This window comes from Acomys minous (assembly GCF_964271855.1).
Source record: "Acomys minous genome assembly, chromosome: 2".
Lineage (NCBI taxonomy): Eukaryota > Metazoa > Chordata > Mammalia > Rodentia > Muridae > Acomys > Acomys minous.
Genome location: NC_140484.1, coordinates 3,106,772 through 3,131,336, shown reverse-complemented (window position 1 = coordinate 3,131,336; position 24,565 = coordinate 3,106,772). Strand labels below are relative to the sequence as shown.

The window sequence follows — 24,565 nt, the reverse complement described above, 5'->3', positions numbered from 1 at the left end:
TTTTCCCAGGCATCCTCTCTTTGGTTGACAATACTAATGTTAAGTTGCTATGGCAATAGTTTATTCATTCGACCCACTGTGTTCACTCTAAGCCTTCATTCCTTTTCCGGCTGTGATTCTAAAATGCTAAGCTCTCACACTGACAGATACCCTGGCAGCTCCATCTTGAGAAATCTGGACCTTACATCCCTCAGGAGATGGGAGCATTGCCAAGATGAGGCCAGAAACAGTAAAACACTGGGTTTTGTTCTTCAGAGTCATGTGTCTGCCTGCCTATTCAAGTCGATAACATCAAGTTTTGTTAACTGATTCTGTGACTGATGTCTAACCCAAGGCCTGCCACAGTGACCAACCTGGGATTTGTTGCTTTAATGTATCAGCCGATAACAAAGCCAGTGTGTGACGATCATGATGAATTGGGAGTGTCTTCGTAATCACCAGCCTTGTGCCTTGTTTGTGAGTGAAGGTCATTCCGGAAGAGGAGAATGATACACGGAGGACGGAGAGACCCCATTGTCCTCCTCAGCCTGTGAGAATGGAGATTTGCAACGTGAATACATAGGCCTCCCTGGCAGCCCACGGCGGCTGATGGGCTCGGCCTCAGTCATTCTCACCGGATGCAGCCAGCTCTCGGAGTGACAGTCCGACCTTTCTTGGCCTTAGAAACTTCAGCTGTCGTCTCTCTCGCAGCCTCTTTGGTTTTAGTGCATCTGACTCTGGTCGGTGTTTGTGAGTTTCTCATCTTCACAGCAATCCATGTACTGTAGATATTGCTAGAAACTCCACCTCAGGCTGTTATAAACTGTAGTGGAGTTTTGTTTTCTGAGGGTCCTGATGAAAACATGCTCCAAGCTCCTGCTTCTTTTGGGGTCTCTTACTGGGGAAGCAATTTTTGCATTCTTTCCTACTCCCCCCAAAATGTTACATCCTGAAGCCTTGGAACCTGTGAGGTAAAACTGTATTTGCACATGGGCTTGGGCAAGGGACCCTGACGTGGAGGTGTTCTTGGCTGCTCTGACAAGACTACACGTGATCACCACCATCCTGAGGCAAAGGCAAGGGGTATTGGATGACACACAGAAGAAAAGCCTCGGGGCCGCAGAGGTAGAGGCTGGAATGCCGAAAGCCTCCACAGGCAAGAAGCAGGCTCCCTGTGAGGGTCTGGGGTTTCCTGGCCAGCCCCTCCCTGCCAGCCTGTTGGTACTAGCTGAGAATTCCAGAGCGGGGAAGGAACTAAGGGCCTTCATTTCAAGCCACTGAGTTTGGGTCAACTGTTTACCACAACCTCAAGAAACGAAGTTAGGTGTGCAGCATTTTCCCTTGGAAGATGTGAGGTGTGCCATGCGCCTGGCAGAAGCATTCTAACAGCAGTTCCTTGCAGTGAGCACACGCTCTCGGCTAATCTGAGTTGGGTGTACTGTCCCTCTCTTTGATCTGAGGTGTAAAATCCAGCCTCGTGCTTGAAATGAACTCCAAACTCCCCCACAATACAGAATAAAAAAATAGGAGCACATTTCAGCAAAGCCCTCTCAAACGAGGGCACATCTGCCTTTCCCTGGACGTACCTCCCGTGTTCCACCTTCGTACGTAGCAACCCGTCTTCAGCCTCCAGTTCTGCTCAGTCTTCGTTTCACATTATAAATTCCTGCAGATTAAACCAACGCTTCCTTCCTTCATGGGTGCAAAACTGATGGAACAAGTAATTGTTCTCTCAAATGGCTAATTCTGTTTCTAGTTGCCTACTCGAAGGTCTAATTAGCCAATTGCATATGCTTTTGTGGGGACGAGGAGATAATTGGCATCCTCAAGCAGGTAATTAGAAAAGCAATTAGTATTGCCCACGACTGGTGACAAGAATGAAAATCGTCCCCAGCAAGATGGCACCAATATCCACTGGGCAGAAAAGCCAGTTAATGGAAAGTAACAGGAGACTTAGTGTGTCTGCAACACCAGAATGGCAGAGGTAAAACACATTGTACACTGGGCCTGCCTCGCACCCCAGCAGCCTTGTGGAGCTGTCAGAAGCCTCTGCATCCATCAAAACTGCAACTGGGGAAGCTTTTGTGTTGCCAGAAATAGCGTGCCCACACTCTCAAGAACTTGCAGTCATCTGGAGCACTGTGGCTTCCAGGGTCACCTCATCCTGGAAAGAACAGTCTAGGGCAGTGATTTGTGCAGCCGTGTGTCATCGGCCCTGGATTTCACGTGTTGCGTTAGAAGTTCTCTGGGCGTGTCACCTGTTTGGGTTTGGTTTTCAGCGGCATCTCACCAACCGATTGGGTCTCAAAGTCTGCAGTTAAATGCTCTAGTGGGTTTTCCAGTAGCATCCGCTTCCTGTGACTAGCAGTTCTCGCTGCTGAAATCCCTGCAGGTCTCTTCTCTTGTGATGCTTCTGGGTGCTCTGTGTTATCGCTATTTCATGCAAACGGGGAGGGGAGTAAGACATGGAAACTTGTTTTATCTGACAGCAGGCCAGCGAAACTCTCTCTCAAGTCACAAGAAAATAAAACTGAGTGAGATCGGTGATGCCCTGAACACCTGAAAATGTGAAGCCTGCTGTCAAACCAGACGAAAATGCCCGACCCACCATGAAGCCTGCTGTCAAGCCGGACGGAAATGCCCGAACCACCACGCCACCTGACACACGTCAGAATGGGTACATGCAGCACAAATTACAGAGTGCTTGGTAATGCGTCCACCGATCCTCCAAGAGCCCACGTCCTACTGCTAAAAGGGTTCGGCTGCGTGGGTTGTGCAGCGACTGTTGCCTGCAAGAGCTAAGGAGCTTGAGGTCAAGTTTCTAAAAATGGAGCAAGTATACCAGAAGAGCTGATGATTTAGCTTGGATTGAGAAAGGGAAATGTCTTCGCTGTTTTCCTGTCTGTGTTTAGATTTCCCTGCCCTTCTCCAACGTTCTTCCTGCGCAGTCTGCCCCTGTGATCAGGACTCCTGCTGTGTGAGCCTGAGGAGGGGTGAAAGTCAAGCGCCAAGGGGGAGGCTCCCTTGAAGTAAAAAGAAAGAAAACAAATTAATGGCAGCAATTTACTTGCTTCCTTACAAGTGAAGATTAAAACCTAGGAAAAGATATCCACTGAAGACACAGCCAAGAGTTTGCTTTTGAAAATTAGCAATTACTGAAGGATTAATTACACAAAAGATAAAGGAATAAACAGAATCTGCTTCGAATGTCTTGTTAGCCAGAGGATGCAAATGTTTTTATTCTATTAAAGACATTTTTATACCATTAAGCATTTTCTCTATGACTTTATTTTCCCAAAGCATGTTTCATAGTCTATCTGGGTTTACATGTTCCCCCAAGTGGATTAAACACATTTCATAGTGTGTCTGTGTATACATACATGTTCCCCAGGTGGATTAAACATGTTCCCCGGTTATCTACTTACGCCTTCCCCCACATGTGTGAAAAATACCATGATAGAAACATGCAAGCGATGTGTACAGCTGGGCGTGGCAGTGCACACCTTCAGTCGCAGGACTCAGGAGACAGAGGCCGGTGGACTGTGAGTGGAGGTCAGCCTAGCCCGCACTGTGAGCCTAGGACAGACAGGATCCACGGTGAGACCGTCTCTACAAGACACAAACTGATCGATCGGTACCGTTCAGAACCAGCAGCCGGACCAGTGGAGAGCTGTGCAACCACTGAGCTTGAGAAGTAAGGAAGCTGTGTGTCCTTGTCAACGGTGACCACTGTCTCAGCCTCTTGGAAGCCATCCCTTTACACTCGTCTATTTTATTGTTTCTTTATATACACAGTGATGATTGCACATATTTACTCATTTATAGTCATTAAAACACTTGACAGAGATGTCTTGCACTCTGTGCAGGTGCATGTCTGGGCGTGTTCGGCACCAGCCACAGACTTTTCTTTTTTAACAGTACTGGATATTGGAAGTAGGGCCTTCCACATACTGGCCACGTGCGCCCCCACTGTGCAACATCCACGTCTTTTTTGTTTGTTGCTTTACGGCAGGATCTAGCTAATTAACTCAGACTGGTTTTGAGCATGCTCCGAAGCCCAAACTGACCCTGAGGTTATGGCCCTCCTGCCTAGCCCTGCAGAGTCAGGAAGTTTATGAGTCGGGCTGCCAGGCCTGGCTCTTAACTCACACTTAGCCAGGTTAACTCCCCTCCTTGTACTAGCAGCCTTTGTGTTTCATCACAGCCTCAGATTCCTCCTCTTTCCTTTCTTAGACTGGACGTGTTTGTGTCTCTGGATTTACCCTTTCTAGAGAGGTTTTAGACTCATCCCCAGCTCTCTTTATGGAACAACCTTGGCTTTTGACCCTCATGGACCAGGGCACCCGATGGGCAGACAGCAGGCAGTGGCCCTCATGCCTGCAGCAGGGTGTGGCCTCCTCCGCTTCTGACATGGTTTGCCGTTTCTAGTAACCATGAAGGTGAGGCCTGTCCTAACAGTGAGCCTTTGCTCCTTGGCGCCGTCCTCAGAACAGCGTTGCTTTGCTGAGGGTTGTCCTGTGGGCGAGTCACAGCTTCCACATAGATTTATCCCTAAGATTCCAGCAAGAACACTGCTTCACAGATGATCTCATTCTGCTTCGATAATGTGCCCAATCAGTCCACGTCCAGTCAAAGTGAGTAATCAGAGGCTATGCAGATGAGGCTCCGCCATCCTCGGGGCCTCTGGCATCAGTACGAACCCTTCGCCCTGCTCATCAAGCCGAGCTGCCCATTATTCTTGCCTACAGAGCGCTCAGCGGCACAACGTCCGTCTCTCTCCTGTGCTCTATGGAGTCCAGAGAACGGCGCTCATTTCTCTCTGTGTTGTTGGAATTAGATGTATCATTCATCTATAATCCGAGTTCTACAATAGCTGCAATCACTGTGTCACTGGCCCCTGAAATGAATTCTTAGATCCGACAATCACTGCACCATCAACATACATTAGGTGTAGTAAGTATCTGAGTCTTCTGTTGAGAATATTGCCATTTTACCTTCTACAGCAGCATGGTGAGTGCAATCATATATGTCTAAATTAACTTACTGTGCAGTGTTTTATTCAGCGTTCTGCATTCTCTCTACACTGGCTGCATTTTCATAGAGACAAAAAGTACAACCACAGATGATCCCACTTACCCTAGGAGTTCTTCTGATAAAGAAGAAAGTTTTATAAATTAAAATATATTTTTTGTCTTGGCTTGTACCATCTTTAGTACTCTGCATTTCTTCCATTATTCTAAAACCTAGCTTTTAAAAATGCCCAATGTTAAGTTTTTGAAAGAAATTCTGGTTGTTGCTGTTGTTTGACCTTCTTAAACTTAAATTTGTGTATACACCATCCACTTGTTAGATTTGGGTTTAAAAAGGATGAATACAAATAGTTAGACAAGGTCTTCAAAAACCTCAGAGACCTACAGAATATGACATTTAAATATCTTTTTATTATTTTAAAGATTCACTGACACTGAGACAGGTTAACTCCTGGCAACACCCAGCCTACCTCAAAGAGGATGAGCATCAAAGAACCTCCTTAAGGAAATGGCTTCAAATGTGGCAAACAAGCCACTGGGCAAAATGTCCTCATTTCTGCCACAGACAGAATTCTGCCTAAAAATGAGCAATCCTGGATGCAGGCAGAGTCAATGCCCAAACTCTGCCGAGACAGGGTAAGCAAAAGTTTCTGCCTCACAAATATGTCTGTCAGATATATTGGGCCAGAAGGCTGAAGATGATGCTCCAACATTATAGAGAGTCTTGGGTAACTGTTCAGGCAGCAAATTGTCTCTGTCATTTTCTTATTTTGGAAGCTACTAACCTGCACTTCCAGTTCTCTCAGATAATTAATTTTATTCCTTCTCAAGTCTCTGATGGGGTTGGAGACTAGATAGTTTAGTTTTACAATTAAGCTTAGTTGTTTAGGGATTAAGATGTTTTTAGGTCTAGATAGATGTTTTAAGTTGATAAAGATGAGATATGATAGATATTGATTTACATTCAGAATTTAGATACACCAAGATATGAAAGATGTTTTCTTCATGGTTACCAAATACAAATAGCCAAAACACTATGAATGTTACATTTATATAATTTCTGATTGTGTCATGGTTCTTCTTGCTGTAGGCAGTTTAATGTATATATGTGTGATAATAAAAATATATATATATAAAATAATAAAAATAAAATAAAATAAATTTTTAAAAGGGTGAAACCCACAATTCACAACATTCCCCATCAGCTCCAGTCAGGAGCAAGCGTACACTGTGATGTACTTCCTGCCTGTGTACCTCCCACCTACAACCAATGAAGAGAGAGTGTACATCCTGACGTATTTCCTGCTAACACACCTCTCACCCACATATCATCAAGCTCAGCTGGTGCAGATGGGTCAAACAAACATAAGACAAACAGAAGCTTATTCTTAGCTGTCTTGACTGCAAACAGAACCCTTAACCTGCAAGGTATATTTGTCCTGCGTTGGTCTCACATTGCCTTGACCATGGCGTTTTATCATAGCAATAGACGTGTTGCTAAGACAGGGTTCTTTGGATTCTGTTATGGCTTCTTAATCCTTTGCAATCATTCTGTAACATAGACATATTCAAATTAGAGAGATAACAGATTAATTGATAAATTTACTGTGTAGTGTAATGTGTAGTCTGAGAATTAATATCGGAAGTTATGTTTTCCTTGACTTGACAAGAGCACTAGAAGAGTTACTACCAATAAAATCATCGTACTTTAAAAAATAATTTAAAAGACCAGGCATGGTGGCACACGCCTCTAATCCCAGAACTTGGGAGGCAGAGACAGGTGGATTGCTGTGAGTTTGGGGCCAGCCTCATCTATAAGTTGAGTCTAGGGCGACCAAGGCTCTCTCAAAATACCAAAAGTTAATTAATTAACTAATTAAAAGGATAAATACCAACATACAGACCTTCATAAATTATAACTGGGGCATCTATTTTCAGTTTGAGAAAGTGGCTTTTTAGTGGTGAGTTAAAACAGTTCTCTGGAAGAATTAAATATTTAGAACAAACACTCTTTGGAAGGAAATAATTATGTACGCAGTTGTGTCAGATATGAAGGAGAACTTTAACAAGCACTTTAAAGAAGAGGCATAAACACGTCTCATCTTTGCCGTAAAATAATAATTGACCACTTTTGGGTGTTCTATGCCAAGTTGGATCATGGAAAGGTCCCTGTGGTAGTCTGAAATGAAAATGCAGTGTACAGAAAAGATAGCTGACGGCTGCTCACCGTCTGTGCCCCTGCCAACCATTCTGTCGTAGGTTGTCCCGGAAGGCATGGCTCCTCTTACACATTTGTCTTCAACTCAATTGTGTGATAAAGTTATCCCGCATCAGAAGGATTTTGTATCATCATACAAATCAAGTGCAGGTCACTAACGCGGCAGAGGTTGGAAGTTCAGCCGTGGTGATGATGATTATTATCTGTGTTAAAGTGACCTCAGCACTTTCAGGAATATATTGCCATAATAGCAACCTATCACCCACAGTGGAAATGACACCACTGCCTCGCGCTGTGTGAAACGACTTACAGGACACTGGAAGCTCCGTGGGGTTGGGAACAAGAAGATTGAGGGCCGCTTGGTTTTAATGAGCACATAGAAAACAGCAGATGAAAAGCAACCACAACCTCACAGTCCTTCACAGGTGTGTCACACGCCAGTTGCTATACACGGATGCAACTGCCATCCATGTTATTGATTAATTCTTAAGTTCTATAGGGCTTTTCTATGATCTGTGAGGTCCCCAATAATTGAGCAGAGACCTCTTGACTTATTTAAACAGCTTTAGCACAGTAATTGGGCAGTTACGATTTAAGCTAGCTTTCTAAGCTAAGCTAGACACCTCCTAGCCTTGCTCCCCATGTCACTTGCCAATATGTCGTCCTGTCTAACTGGGCTGGATCTGCCCCATCAGGCCATGTCCTCTCTCTCCATCTTTTTTCTCCTTCCTCTTTCTTTTCCCACTTCCCCTCCTGCCCCTGGTCCCTACCTCAGACCCCAAGCCCAGGAATGAAAGTTCCAACTACCTCTATTCTGCCCAGTAACTAGCTGTCAGCAACTTTATTAACCAATCAGAGATAATTGGGGAGCAAAGCTTACACAGCAAAGGCCTGTGTAGGTGACAATGCACTCGTCTGGACTGCAGCCAGATCTTGGGGGCCAGAATTTAGCATTTGTATACATAGCACCAGGGCAACCCCCAATGTCTCCACTTTGTGTCTAAATAAAAAGGCTCTTTCTCTTACAATAATAAACTGTGTACAGTAAGAACAAATCTGAAACAATTATGAAAACTTCCATGTTATAACTAGATCCACAGTGTCCAGTCCATTTGTATTTGCCACCTTAGGAGAAAGTGCTCTGCCATCTCTCCTGTCTTGGTGAGTTCAGAGTACTGTACCCAAATCATTTTCTATCCCAGATTGTATTTAAGAACCTAAAATTTCTTCTTAGACCTAAAAATATCTATTTAAAACATTTTAAAACCCTATCTCGAAAAAAAGTGTTTATCCTAAACAACTTAAGCTTAATTGTGAGACTGTAAGTAGCCTTCAACCCCATCAGAGAGCTGAGAAGGATGAACATCACCTGACCAGCTGTACAGTGACTGCCCACTGTATCTATGAGGCAGTACCTCCTTCTCCTGTAGAAAATACAGTAAGTTTCAGAATAAATCAGGATGGTGAAAATGAAGAATAAGTTCTCATAGGGTAGGCATTTTGAGGAGAAAAAATAAAAATGTCATAATGCCAGTTGCACAACTTTATTAGTGCTAAACAAATCAATGCACTATGCAGCACACTTTAAATAGGTGAGTTGGGGTTTTGTTTTTGTTTCTGTTTCTGTTACGAGTTTACAGAAAAGTACAAATGTATAAAAAGAGCATTGTGCTCTTTGTTTTAATAGAGAGTGATTTGTCACCTGCAACTTCCTTATATCCCCAGTAGTTTAATGTAATTTTCCTAAAATCGGGAGCAGTTTTCTGATCCAGCTATCACCGTGGAGAACGCATCGGTGTGGCTACCCTTCCGTTCCTCAGATCCCATCTAGGACTCGCCGGTTGCCTCAGTCACTTGAGGCCTGTGTGGTAAACAGGAATGGCCCCTTTAAGTGGACTCTGTTTGAATGCATAGCAGCTTCCTGCAAGTGGAACTCTGAGAGGGTTAGAAGGATCTAGAGGCGTGGCCTTGTTGAAGGGGCTGTGTCACTGGGGGTGGGCCCATGCTAGGCCCGGTCTCTCTTGTTTCCTTCTCTGCCTGTGGATCTAGACGTAGCCCTTGGCTACTGCTCGTGCACCTGTCAGCAACCACCGTGCTCCCTGCCGTCAGGGTAAGGGACGAAAGCCCTGAAACTGTAAGCCAGCCACAGTGGAATGCTTTCTCAGAGTTGCCTTGGTCATGGTGTCTCTTCACAGCAAGAGAACTGAGACTAAGACAGTCCCACGCCCGTGGTAGGACCAGGGGCTGTATCATTTTTCTCAGTCTCTCTCTGACTGCCAATGTGTGATCCTCAGGAAGAACTATTTTACAGTAGATTTTGGAGTCTCCCTCCATCTGGATTACCCAGCGTCTCTTCATGGTCAGTGCCTGGTGTTGTCCTATCAACAGCAGTGACTGTTTTGCTAAGCTTAAGTCTGTTCTTCTCCCTGCATCCGTCTCCGATGTGGGAACAGGAGGGGTCACTCCCGCCTGCTTTCTATAGACACCTGTAGTCTGTGAGCATGGCCTTGTGGCTTTGTATAAGGAGTTCCAGTTTTGTTTATACTTTCTCCACCCTCGCCATTTTACTACAGCGTTGTGGTCCCCTGCATGGGGCATCACATTCAGAAGCTGCAGTCTCCTCGGGCTTGTGCGTTACTGTCAAGGTGCGACTTTCCCCAGGCCTCTCAGGTCATGCGTGTCATACTCATTTTCCTGTACACCGAAGATGGTGAGTTTCCACTAAAGGTTTCGATGCTAACTTACTTCCCAGTGCTCCTTTCTTCCCTTCAAAGTTTATAACTCTGCTCTCTCACTAGACGATGAACCCACCACCTGCTATCTGTAATCGATTGCTTATGTCTCCAATCCGTAATTGATTGCTTATGTCTCCTCGCTCCATGCTGGTTCCATACCTGCACTCTGCCTCACTCTGCAGTCCCTACCATGTGCACACACTGTTCCCACCCCGGCCCTGGGCTCCCACGGGACCACACCCCTTCCCACCTGCCAGACCTCTGACACAGCAGGCCATGCAGTCTCTCCATAGATGTCTTCCTCACAGTGCTTGAGACTGCCCTAGCCTGGCCCAACATGACAATGCTCTGTTGTCACCTCTGCCCCCTTCACGAGCACCCCATTGCTCCTCCTGAGTGTGTGTAGATTGTGAGTCTGTTGCATTTCAGGTGCCCCCTTTGCCTCTGCTATGGACACCCCCCTTTGCCTCTGCTATGGACACCCCCTTTGCCTCTGCTATGGACACCCCCCTTGCTCTGGCCCACAAGATGACTTTAGAAACAAATTATTGAGAAAAGGAAAGGGAAGTAAATAAAAGATAAAGGGAAAGAAGAAAGCTCCCCTATCTTGGCTTGCCATGTTTCTCTCGTTTTTCTACTACGCTGGCATTTGTGGTGAGGAGGCCCTGCCCTTTTCTCATCTCTTAGCAGAGTACCTGACACAAAGAAGTGGGAACTCTGTAAATTCTCCTTAGTGTCAGCCAGGTTGGAAGCTGAGACCTTACTTTCCAGCTTCTCCTCTTCCCGGGCCATCTTCTGAGCTTCACTAACACAGAGGCTGGTGAACCATCGGCAGAGTAGCCAGCTATCCTCCAAAGAGCGCGCACTCCTAAAGCACCCAGCACAGTGACCCTACCGTACAGGGCCGAGCCTGCTACACACGATGCGCTGATCACGTGGACATATCTGTTGATTTATTGTCAAGTCCTAAGTTTAAGAATGGCAATATAAGATGCACAGCCCTCGCCTCTCCTTATCACAGGTCATAAAAGGCCCTGTTCTTAAGGCACAGCTGAGTGACAGTACCTTCTGTAATATGTTCAATCTTACAGCTAATCCCCAAAAGTGATTACAGAAACGAAGCCCGGGGAAGAATTATGTCACAGTGACCAGCCGGGTGCGAGTCCTATGAGGCTGGCAGGGACCAACTTCCATTTGCTTATCCCCTCCCTGAGGAGTTTGTTTATCTGTCCAAAAGTACTAAGTACTCAGCGTCAGCTACATAATTTATGGGACATGGTGAAAATGAAAATGTAGAGCTACTTACTCAAAAGTTTAAAAAATAAAAAAGAAGGAAGGAGGAAGGGAAGGAAGAAAGAAAGAAAATGTCCTTTAACAGTTCTATGCTATGGTCCCTTTCATCTTTCCTAGACTCTCTTTTAGCCTTATGACATTTTTATTTGCTGTGTCACAGCATTGTGATCTTGGTAGATGCCTAGAGGCTCAGCTATGGCTGGAAGGATGCACCTGGGACACGCCTCCTGCTACCTGTGACTGTTCTCCTAGAGGGCCTTCGCTGGACAGAGACGGGGCTGCCAGACGACAAGTCCCTGTGCAAGCCAGGCATGGTGGCTCACACCTATAACACAAGCACATGGGCGGCTGAGGGAAGAAGGTTGCCGTGAATTTGAGGGAGGCCTAGAATCGGGACTGAGTTCTCAGCCAAAAGTAAAAACGGGGGCTGTCCCTATATCCTCCCCCCCCTCAGGGTGTGTGTGTGTGTGTGTTGCCACTGTGGAAATTCATATAGCCACTAAGAAAATCAGTATGCTAAAAATAGAATTGCTGTATACTCCAGTTATACCACTTCTGGAAATATACCCAAGAGAATCTATATTCCGTATATTACAGAGACACCGGCACACCCATGTCTATTGCAGTAGCCATCTATACATTAGCCCAGGTATTTATCAGAAGATGAATGAGTAACAACAAGTGTGCATACTTGATGCTGCTCTACTGGGCCATAAAGAACAAGGAAACTATGTTTGCGAGGAAATGGATGGACTATCATGTTAAGTGAAATATGCTAGGCTCAGCAAGAAATACTATGCTTTCTCTAATGTGTGAATTATAGCTCTTATGTACATATTACATTATTATGAATAATACATGACTTACAGATAATGATGTGAAGGAAGAGACAAGGCTGCCTGGACGAAAGATGGGCATAGATATTTAAGAATGGAGAGGGGGCACAAGAAACGGGTGTGAGAGGCCCAAGTACAGTGTGTGTTTGAATATTTGTACCTTTATGAAACTTATACATTTTTAAGTTATTGCTATTTTTAAATTGTTTACAAAGACATGTCATGTTAAAGATATCCATTCCATCTACAGCCAAGTACTCCAAAGTTTATACCATTCTCTGCTCATCATCTTCGTTAATCACCATCTATTGCAAAAAAAAAAAAAAAAAAAGCTTCTCTGATCAGAGTTGAGTGATGCTCTGCTCTATGAGTAAGGTGAGTGACACGTCATCATTAGGAGTCCTTTTATTGCTATGTTGTTTAGCAGGATAATAGTAGTGAGTTCCCCTCGGCCCATGGCCTACCTAGTGTCAGGTTCTCGGCCGCTTTATCAGTGTCAGGTATGCCTTCCATGCTGTGGCATGGGCATTGAATCTATTTTTTTTTTTTTTTGAGACAGAGTCTCTCTGTGTAGCCTTGGCTGTCCTGTACTCACTTTGTAGACCAGGCTGGCCTTGAACTCACAGCAATCCGCCTGCCTCTGCCTCCTGAGTGCTGGGATTAAAGGCGTGCTCCACCACGCCCGGCTTGTACCACCACGCAATCTAATTTTTTAAAAGTGGCTGGTTAGGCCAGCCTAGTCTACAGAGTGAGTCCAGAGCAGTCAAGGCTACACAGAGAAACCCTGTCTCAAAAAACAAAAACAAAAAAAGTGGCTGGCTATTTCCATAACACTTGGGCCACTACTGCACCAAGGTGTCTTGCAGGTAGGTCTCTGTTAAAGGTCACGAGTGTGTGTGTGTGTGTGTGTGTGTGTGTGTGTGTGTGTGAGAGAGAGAGAGAGAGAGAGAGAGAGAGAGAGAGAGAGAGATAGGTTAAGAAAGGTGACATTCAAACAAAAGTCAAGAGAAATGGAGACGAGAAAGCTGCATGAAAGGGAGAATAAGTCCATGTTCCCTTCAGGAAATGAATGCTCATATTTCAGCCCAGTTTCCTGGGGCTGTGTTGCCCCTCCCCCCATCTCTCCCCGTGTTGCCCCTACACCCCCCAACTTCTCTCCGTGTTGCCCCTCCCCCCTTGCTTCTCCCCCTTTTGCCCGGTGTTCCTCATCTCCCCTCTGGGACGCATTACATTGCACAGTTACCCAGTTCAGTTACTCCCTGTGAGCTGTCTTCTCCCACTGATTGAGACTTTCAGCTCTGTGCCTCAGCTCTCCTCCCTCAGCTCTTCCCAGGGCTGGGGTGTTGTCTCCCACACAGCCAATGATGTCTTCTCCTTAGAAACCCAGTTGTGGGGTTTCACACATCTCACCAAAATGAGGAAGTGTAGAACCAGGCGCTGTTCCAGAACGTTCTCAGCTGGCCTCTTTGCTACCCCACTACATCAGTCCTGTTGTGGAGCACGGGAGCCCTGCCCACCTGCCGCAGTGGGTGGCCTGCGTTGTCTCTACACTGTCGCTGGCTCATATTATTGGGAACTTACTCTTAAGCCTCAGCCAGCAGCGTCTTCTGTTTGACGTGTTTCTTGCTCCGTCTCGTGTCTCGTTCGGATCCCTTACCTTCATGGAAGACCCCTCTGCGTGTGGACATGACAGCTGCCCTTAACTCACTTTACATTCATCACGCTCATTTGCTGTGCACTTCATAAACGTCAAACGCTTGTTTGTTGAACTCGGTAGAAATGAAATTAATATTATTAATTGCAGTGGTATGACAATTTGAAACAATGCACTTAAAAACAGTTAAAGTTAAAATAATTTTCATTTTAAAAAAAATAGTGATTGTCAATGGACACTGTTCCTGCTTTCTCTTTTTGCTCCACGAGCCCAGAGCAGTAGAAATAACCAGGTAGCTTTAACTCAGAATTGAGGTGCTTGTACCTCCTCATACTGCCCCAGCCTGGCCCCTCTGGATCAGGCCAAAAAGTGTGCACCAATGCTTCAGTGCCACTACCCAGAAGTCTGGTCACTTTGAGCTCTTACAAGTGCCCCCATCAGTTTTTAAGTTATAGCAACTACCAGTAGGTGGCGCCAACCTTCGCCCCAGGGCAGGTGGAACTGAATCAAAAAGCCACTCAAGCCAAATGGCGAGCTGCCAGGCTTACCTTGGTCATTCCTGACTCTTATAGAAATGCAACCTATTCTGAACTTTCCTTGGGACAGGGGGACAAAGTTCTGGCAGAGTCTCACTACTCCATTTTCTAAGATCATTCTGCAGACAGATCAGGTTCCAAAGACAAGCTTTGTCTAAGGCTCACAGTAGTCTATAATGCTAAAAGAACCCTCTCTTCCCCAGGTTTGCAGTGCCAGACCAGGACTTAACCCAGGGCTTCCTGGCTCTCTGTCCTCACGTGCTCTTCACAAACCCGCTGTGCTTCTGAGCACTCAGATAAAGAGAGGGGAGCAAGTGGAGGAGGAGGAGGGCAGGGAGTGGAAGAGGAGGGAAAGGAGGGAGCAGTAAATGGTGTCCATTGCAAACTCTCTCCTTTGTCCCATGGTTGCCACTCTGCTCCGGAAAGAGGTGCTTCTGGCTCGCTCTGTCCTTGCCTTCCCTTCCTATGGTCTCCCACACTAGAGATTTTGTCCGCATCATTATGGACTGTTTGCGGCTCCTGGGATTCACATGTGCGAGGCAGCCCTCCAGTGTGATGCTAAGAGGTAAGGCCTTGTGGACTTTCCTTCCTTGTTGATCCCAACAAAGGCTGAACCATCAGCCTGACAGGAAGGGGGGCCCTCAGCAGAAGCCAGCCATGCTAACATCCTGCCTCAGATGGCTGCCTCTGGGCCTCTTAAGAACCAGTGCTTATTGCTGAAGTGACCGAGCCTCTGGCAGTTCACTGCTACATCCCACGGAGTTGAAGGCGTCTTAGTCTCAGTGTAGGAGCAGGTGAAAGGTCGTTAGCTGAGTAAGACCTGTCCGCAGAGGCAGGCTCGCGCAGCGCGCGCAGCGTCCCCCAGGGGCAGGCTGTCCCTTCTCCCTGGTAAGTGTGGCCGGTCTCTTGCTTTAATATTTGCATTTTCTGCTAGTTTGTGGCCCTGGCCTCTAATAACCTTGTCCTGTATAAGTTTAAATGATTACCTGTTTTGACCATGAGGAAATCTGAGTTCTCCAGAAACTGTAATCTTTTATACTAGCGCATCAACCACCTACATGGAAGGCCCAACGTGGAGGCAGAGTCACTGGACAGGAAGGAAGCAATAAAGAGGGAAAGGCGGTGCAGAGGGAGGGGGGTTGAGGAAAAGGAGGAAGCAAAGCTCCAGAGCATCGGGTCCCGACATCCCAGGGAACTGCTCAGCTCCTAGTGCAGTTAATAAACAGTCCTGCCCCTTATTTGCAATAAGGGTATTGGAGTATTATTATATTATTATACTTGAAATGGAAATTACATTCTAACCATTGTTGCTCTCCTAAGCTCTTTAATTGTTTAATTTGTGGATAAAGGGTATTGTTCTTGGATTGTATTGGTTAAGAAACAAAACGATCTCCACCCACACAGCCTCCTGGCTGCATGGCTTTATTACCGCTCAACTGTCTTGTAGGCAGCAGGAAGCTCTCCAGGAGAAAGGTGAAATCCTCGTGCTAGTTGTGAGTTTTTACCAACAAAGCTGGGCACGAGAGAGACTCGTGGGGGGGTTCCCTCCTTCAGCTCAGCCTCTCTGTAAGGCACCTGGGGCAGTCCAGTCCATTCTGGGCACTGCCACCCCTGGCCCAGTGGCCCTGGGCTGTATTTAAAAGCAGGATGCACACGCCAGCGAGCAGCGTTGGTCCATGGCGTCTGCTTCAGTGTGTCTCCAGGCTCCCGTTGTAAGCTCCCACCTTGACTTAACATTCCTGATAAGCTGAAAGATGAGATAAACTTTTTCCTGTGAAAAGTGCCTCTGATCATGGTCTTTGTTGCAGCAATAGCAATCAGAGTTGGACAGCAACAAACACGTCAACCTCAATCCTTTCAGGCGCTTTCTGAAAATCCATCCAAAGGGACATTGGGCAGTCTGCCATCCAGTGGATTTCACTGGCTGCGGACCCTCTAATGTCTAAAATTTCAAAGCTCACACCTCCAGCCCACCAATCCCAAACTAACTGAAATTATTTTCACCAAGCCAACGCAGATCCATCTCTATCGGGAGCCCTGCCAAAATCCCTGCCTGTCAACCTCACCATTGGGTGCTCTTTTCAGAGGCAGAGCAGCTACAGGTGTCAAGGAAGCAGGCCTTTGTCGGAAGGCACACCGTGGACAACAACCCTGGTCTCTTCAGTGATTTTTTTTTAAATACTAAAAGCAAAACCTATTTTGTTCAGTTTGGGGAAAGTCTCTATTCCACATGGAAATGACTGAGACCGTTTCTTCCTGTTTCATGACACGAGAGTAACCTAACGGTCTGATTTTGCTAGGAAAGAGAGCCTGGGAACTCATATGAACTCTAAGTTCATTACAATTTTCTTTAGAAAGAAAGCATGTTATCCAAATCTTACAATAGAATCCCAGAGATGGAAAAAAAAGAATTATTATCATTTTTATAAAAGAGAAAATTATAAAAGTCATTATAAATGTAATTTATTTGAAGATATATTTTTAAATTACATTATTTTCTCTCTGGTATCCAGACACCTGAAATTCACATTAAAATATGTTGGTGAACAGTTCTCATTCTTCAGAAGCACCTTTTAAAAACTGCAATATTTCATAAGAGCAGCATAAAATGAAAATAATTGACTGTCTCTTGCCTGGTGGGACTCGGCTTTTAATCTAAATAGATATGAAACATAATGACATTTTTCTATATGAGGCATTCGTAGACTTAAGAGAAATTAAGTCACAGGACTCTGAGGCCAGTTCATAAATCAGCAAATCAGATAAATGGGTGAAACTTTCGCAGAACACTACCCAGGGATTCCAAGCTCCTTTGCAATTTGTTGCCAGTTCTGTGCATCCTTTTAGAGTTCATCTCCCATCGACTGTTTGGCGAAAAGATTATGGGAAATTAGAGTCTATAAGAGCTTGCTACATTTATGCCATTTTTGATTTAACAATTTAGAAGGCTTGTTCAAAAATTACCCCTGATTTTCATTTTCCTTTGTAGCTTACAAAAATGCTGCTGCCATCGGCAGATCATAAGACCACAGCATAGATGCTGCCACACCACCATTAAGGCCGTACGCAAAAGCAAAGTGTTGCAGCTAAAAGTATTTTTAATGACTTGAAATTGCTTAGAGTGCTTTTAGAAGTAAAAAGGGTGCTGATTTATTTAGCTGGTATACTTACCTAAATTAATTTGGCAGGATTACTTTGGTCCTAATTCTCATACAATAAAATTTATATGTTAATATTTTTAAATGATGCATCATTTTACCTGATGGATATAATATATTGCAGTGACAGAAATCTACAGCAGTCATTTAAGAAAGAGGTGAATTAACCCATCACTTGAACTGAATAAAGGCTTCATTTTTACATTTGTGGTTTTGTGTGACCTTCAGATAAAATGTCACTAGGTGAACCACTAATGAGAACAAATAAAATATCAGTCCATTATCAGTTGCCCTTGACAAGTATTTCTAAAGAAATGCACTAGAGGATTTTCTTGAATAATATTTTAGGACTTTTGGATATTTTTAACAAATAATTTTTAAAAGCCCAATTTGTCATATTTTTATTCTGGAGTGGATGTCAATGAAATTCTTAGAGATCACTTCCATTTCTTTAAGAAACATTAACTTTAACTACAAACATATAAATATGTTTTTTAATATAAATATATGTCTAACTGAACAATCTATCAGGATACATAGACTCTGTTATGTACATGTTATTTCTTATGTTCCATATCATGTGCTTTTCTGCAGGTTTGAAGATGTCCTTGGTGTTTAGGGCCACAACCGTGACAATAAAGATAAAGATCATAAGATCTGCCTTTAAAACTAAAGAGATGGCTCAGTGGTTAAGAGGGCTGGCTGCTCTTCCAGAGGTCCTGAGTTCAATTCCCAGCAACCACATGGTGGCTTACAACCATCTATAGTGAGATCTGGTGCCCTCTTCTGGTGTGCAGGTGTACCTGCAGGATACTGTATACATAATAAGTCTTTAAAAAAAAAATAACTAAACGTGTGGGTTAGGCCCATGCTGCTGACTTGTAATTTGTTTTAACTTTGTTCCAGGTATTGCCTTTGTTCCAGGTTCTGCCTTTGAAACTTAGTTATCTTGGTTGCTTATTTAACTAACAAACACTGTCCCAAAACAAAACTACTTGAATGCAGAGTGTCTGAATCCACATTGGTGCAGCCTGAATGCTGACGTACACCCTAGTCATCTTAGGCTGAAATCCTAACCCTCAGTGCGAGTAGCATCCAGACCCAGGGAGTCTGAGAGGTGACTGGTTTTGAGGACAGTGGCCAAGGACAGTGGCCGCATCGAGGGGTTAGTTCCCTTCGCAGAAGAGCGCCCAGTGAGCAGAAGGCCACCTGCAAACCAGGAAGAGACCCGTCCCCACACGCAAACCAAGAAGGGACCCGTCCCCACCTGCAAACCAGGAAGGGACCCGTCCCCACCTGCAAACCAGGAAGGGACCCGTCCCCACACGCAAACCAGGAAGGGACCCGTCCCCACACGCAAACCAGGAAGAGACCCGTCCCCACACGCAAACCAAGAAGGGACCCGTCCCCACCTGCAAACCAGGAAGGGACCCGTCCCCACACGCAAACCAAGAAGGGACCCGTCCCCACATACAAACCAGGAAGGGACCCGTCCCCACCTGCAAACCAGGAAGGGACCCGTCCCCACATACAAACCAGGAAGAGACCCGTCCCCACACGCAAACCAGGAAGAGACTGGTCACCACACGCAAACCTGCCAGAGAGAAGTAAATATTTGCTTTTACTTAATAGTTACATGAGCCAAAATGGCAGAAGCTCATGCATACCACAAACAAAAAAGTACCATAGCCTTAAAACAAACACTAGGGCTTCCTATTACATGGAAATGGTGTGTAAGAGGGTAGGCTCCCTGTCCCACGCTTCCTTCACTGTGAAATGCATTAAAATTGTAAGAACAACAATTTAAAATATTCTTTAATGTACAATGAGTGTATTTTCTGCACCTTCTTGAGAGCACGCCCCACCGGCTTTATGTTAGTGTAAAGGTTAGTCTGCAAAACGTGTAAGTCCAGAGAATGATTATAAGGGTGGATTTCAGTGACTTTGTAGGAAGTATACAAAAATAAAGAGTGTCTTTTTCCAGAGGACATGCTCCGCGTGGGTGTTCTCCATCAACAGGAGTAAGCCGTGCGCCCTGTTGTTTAGGGCAGCAGTGCATGGTGGCTTCGTCCACATCCATTGTCCACCTACTCCTTTGACTGGAAAAGCTTCGCCAGTCCCAAGGAGCTTGCTGTGGGATTGTCGGTAAACGCCTCATTCGTCCCCCAGCAAGTAAGTGCTGTCAGTTGATATGCTGCACATGTTAACCAGCTCCATGAGCCCTTCTTCTATGCCTGTCAGCTGTCCACTTCCGCGCATCTGTCCCCTCTCCCTTTCCCCTCCCTCCTCCCTCTCTTCCTCTCCCCTTTCCCCCATCCCTTCCTCTCCCATTTACAGTTCTGTAAGAGAAGACCTCTTGAGCACACAAAACAACAGCCAGATACCTCAGAGAGTCTACTCAGGTTTCAGCCCTCCTGGGTCAGGCTTTTGCCTGCCAGTATCTCTCTCCATCTGTCCCACTCCATCTTAGCACCACCTGCTTGACTCTGTTGCACTGGAGAGTTTGACAAGAGAGCGTCAGGCAGTTTGTAATCCCACAGACTGCAGACAGCTTTCCTTTGACAGGGTCCTGAGGTGTGGCTGGGGACGGGAGCGCCATGAGACAGGCTCACTGAGGCAGCCTGTGCACCTGGCAGACATGCCTGACATAGATGTCAGGAACTTGTAGTAACTACATTGTAAAAGCATCCCAATTATAATCTTATATCACACAGGACAGCTGTGGCAGAATGCATTTTCACATTCGGAAATCGTGTGCATTCCCCAGCTGGGTGCCCACTTACCTAACACTTTATGCCGCATGAAACGATAAATTACCCAGTGCGATCTAGAGCCATCAGACACATTTTGAAAGTTTACTAACCATTATATAAAATTAATAAGATAGTTTATACAGCTTCTTGCTTTATTACTGTGGCTAACAACCTGAGGATGGGGACAACGTGACTAATAGATTTAAAAGAAACTTATTTAAACTTTGTAGTGCACTGCAGGGCTTTTTGGATTCCTTTAAACTGGAGTTTTAGGAGGACTGGTCAGACACCAACTCGCTTTCTTCACTAAACATTTTGTGGAGGATTTTCTTAAGTGAAGATGGGGATTTTAATGCGCTTTTTTTCCGGCAGACTATTGAAGTTGAAATTCCATTTCAAGAGTCAGTCAGCTTTGTTTAGGTCTGTATTTTTAGCATCCCAGCTACTGGAGCAGCTTTGCTCTAATTAATAACTGTAGGATGAGGCAGTTCCACTGCTGCTTTTCTATTAACTGCAATTTCCTGTAGGAAATTAATAAAATGAAAGGGGGGTGGCCGGCAAGAATAAATAATGCTATAGTTGCAAGCCACTCAAATTCATCAGAATGGAGCAAGCAAGCTGCCCAACTCCTGTTAAAAAGGAATCCAATATAGTAAGAGAAAATTCAACAAAGTTTCTCATTTTTTCCTTTTATTGAAAATAAATGTTTTTCTCACCTAATATATCCTAGTTACTGTTTTCCCTCCATCTACCCCTCTCAGTTTTCCTTCCTCCTCTCCCGTCTGGATCCACCCCTTTCTGTATCTACTTAGACAACAGTTTTCTAATGGATAATTAAAAAATGAGATATAGTAAAATAAAAACTAACACATCAGAATTGGACAAAGCAAACAGAAGGAAAAGCTGCCAAGAGAAGGCACAAGAGACAGGCTCATACATCCGCACACTCAGGAATTACATAAAAACACTGTCCTGGAAGCCACAATATATATGCACAGGGCCTGTAGGATAAAAAGAAAATATACAATATATACATATGTATATATAACAAAATAAAAAATAGTAAGAGCTTAAAGAAAAAAAGCCATGACATGACATTGAGGCCCAGGGCCTCCAAAGATAGCACTGAGTTTGTTTTCGGTTGGCCATGTGCTGCTGGGAGTGCAGTCTACCCTGCCCTTAAGGCAACTGGTTTCCACACAAAAGAGACTCCCTTGGAGGATGCTAAAGTTTCACTTGCAACTTGTTACCAATTAATTGGAGGCGGCTTCCAGGTTAGGGATGGGGTCAGGTGTCCACTTCTCATTCCAGCTGTGGGACCCCATCGGGTGCAGACCCTGTGCGTGCTGCCTCAGTCTCTGTGAGTTTATACATGCGTGCGTTGATCCTGTTGGTTTAGAGGGCCTGTTTTCTTGGTTTCCTCCATACCAAAAGTGGCGGGTATGGTTTCTGTCTTGTGGAGTGGGCCTTCAGTCAAACCCGATAACGGTTGGTTACTACCACAAGTTCTGTGCCACCATCGCACTAGCAAATCCTACAGACAGTGTACAATTGCTAACCATAGGGTTTGTGTCTGGTTTAATGTTTATGCTTATCCTTTGACAGTGTACAATGCATTCCTTTTACTAAAGATGCTAGGACATAGGAATAAAGGCTTTTTGTAGGCACCAGCTGAACTTCTCTGTGTTCAGTGACTGGTGTCAGGGTTGTCTTCAGCAACGGAGTCTTGCCATGTTCGTGGAAAGCAACCTGCAGTCTTGGCAGCAGCTTGGGTTGTTTGAGGGTTCCCAGGGGCCCCTTCTGGTGGGCAACTCAGTGTAACCCAATCCAGGCACTGGACACTTCAGCTAGTTAGGACAGTTAGATCAACTTTCTGTATGTTTACATTCTAGGAAGCTTCTACTTCCTGCGTTAGGTGTCCATACTCCCTCCCTCTCCCAGCACCATTTTATTTTCCTGTCCCCGGCCCCCATCCTTCTATAGCTATGTCTTACATTCCCTTTCCTAATAAGGTATATTTGCCCCAGCCCTTACCCTATGGCCAACTCTTAGGCGTCTGTGGACGTTATCTTGGTTATTGTTGACGTGCCTGCAATATCCACATAGAAGTGAATATGTGCCGTATCTGCCTTCCTGAGTCTAGGTTACCTCACTCAAGATAATTTTTTTTTCTGGTTCTACCCATTTGTCTGATCATTTCATTTTTAACACCTGAGTAATACGTTATTATGTAAATAAATGTACCACATTTTCGTCCACTCATCTGTTGAGGGACATCTGGTTGTTTCCAATTCCTGGCTGTTGAGTAGAGCAGCAATGAACATGGTTCTACACGTGGAGGAGGCGTCCTTCAGATATAGACCCAAAGGCTGAAGACCTGGAGCTAGACGTTGGTTGACTCATAAGACACTACCACACTGATTTCTGTAGCGGTCGTGGCTGTACAAGTCTGCCCTGTGGTCCGCAGTAGATGAGCCTCTCCTCGTTGGCATGAGCAGTCACTTGTCTTAGTGAACTTAGCCGTTCTGATGTGTATGATGAAATCTCAGAGCAGCTTTGATTAGAGTCTCCGTCAGGCCCAAGCATGTTGACAGTTACTGTTTCCCATCCATTTGATCTCCTCTTTTTGAGAATTTACTGTTTAGATCTGTACCCCACTTTAAATTTTTTCTCTTTCTTTTTCATTTATTTATTAATTTAATCTCTTTACAGCCTGATCCCAGCCTTCCCCAGTCCCACCCTCACACCCCCTCCCTCCACTCTCCCTTCTCCTTTTCCTCAGAGAAGGGGAGGCTCCCTAGAGATACCAACCCACCCAGGCACCTCAAGTCACAGCAGCACTCAGTGCACCCTCTTCTTCTGGGGCCTGACAAGGCAGCCCAGCCAGGGGAAAGGGACCAGCGGTGAAGCAACAGAGTCAGAGACGGCCCCTACTCTGTACCCTATTTTCAATCAGGTTATTTGTTTTCTTGATATCTAGGGGATTTTAGTTACTTATATATCTGTTATCTTGAGGGAGTTTGGGCTGTTTTTATTAGTGATAAGAGATAAATCTAAAATATCTATTTTCATCTGAACACCTAGTTGTTGTCTCATTTTCATGGCCCTCTTGGGTTCCCTGATCATCTTGTGATAACTATACATAGTTTTATTTCTTGAATCCATACTATTCTTTGATGGATATAAAAAAAATAGGCATTCATATGCACTTTAGAATGTGTACATGTGCGCACATGCGTTTGTATATTGTTTTCATTGCCTCATACAAAATTGTAGTTTGTAGTCTAATCTGTGTTTCTTTTCAAAATTGTTGTATTATAATACATCTTCGACATTTCTTTGCTGTTTTAGAATCATCCTTAATATTCACAAACAGCAAGATTAATTGAGACTGTGATAGGATTAGAGCATCTCTGATGGACATGGGCGGGTAGCATCTAAAGTCTGTGTCACCCCTTACCCCTGTGACGGCGTCCTTCGCTCACTAGGGCTTCCCTTACCCCTGTGACGGCGTCCTTCGCTCACTCGGGCTCCCCTTACCCCTGTGATGGCGTCCTTCGCTCACTCGGGCTCCCCTTACCCCTGTGACTGCGTCCTTCGCTCACTAGGGCTTCCCTTACCCCTGTGACGGCGTCCTTCGCTCACTAGGGCTTCCCTTACCCCTGTGACTGCGTCCTTCACTCACTCGGGCTTCCCTTACACCTGTGATGGCGTCCTTCGCTCACTAGGGCTTCCCTTACCCCTGTGACGGCGTCCTTCGCTCACTAGGGCTTCCCTTACCCCTGTGATGGCGTCCTTCGCTCACTAGGGCTTCCCTTACCCCTGTGATGGCGTCCTTCGCTCACTCGGGCTTCCCTTACCCCTGTGATGGCGTCCTTCGCTCACTAGGGCTTCCCTTACCCCTGTGACGGCGTCCTTCGCTCACTAGGGCTTCCCTTACCCCTGTGACGGCGTCCTTCGCTCACTAGGGCTTCCCTTACCCCTGTGATGGCGTCCTTCGCTCACTAGGGCTTCCCTTACCCCTGTGACGGCGTCCTTCGCTCACTAGGGCTTCCCTTACCCCTGTGATGGCGTCCTTCGCTCACTAGGGCTTCCCTTACCCCTGTGACGGCGTCCTTCGCTCACTAGGGCTTCCCTTACCCCTGTGATGGCGTCCTTCCCTCACTAGGGCTTCCCTTACCCCTGTGACGGCGTCCTTCGCTCACTAGGGCTTCCCTTACCCCTGTGACGGCGTCCTTCGCTCACTAGGGCTTCCCTTACCCCTGTGATGGCGTCCTTCCCTCACTAGGGCTTCCCTTACCCCTGTGACGGCGTCCTTCGCTCACTAGGGCTTCCCTTACCCCTGTGATGGCGTCCTTCGCTCACTCGGGCTT

General features: G+C 45.5%; 1 protein-coding gene across 2 annotated transcripts in view; it reads left to right on the top strand.

The window, feature by feature from the left end:
- ATRNL1 (attractin like 1) overlaps nucleotides 1-24,565 on the top strand; it is a 566,124-nt gene that overhangs the window by 406,935 nt on the left and 134,624 nt on the right. The gene's annotated exons all lie outside the window — the stretch shown is intronic.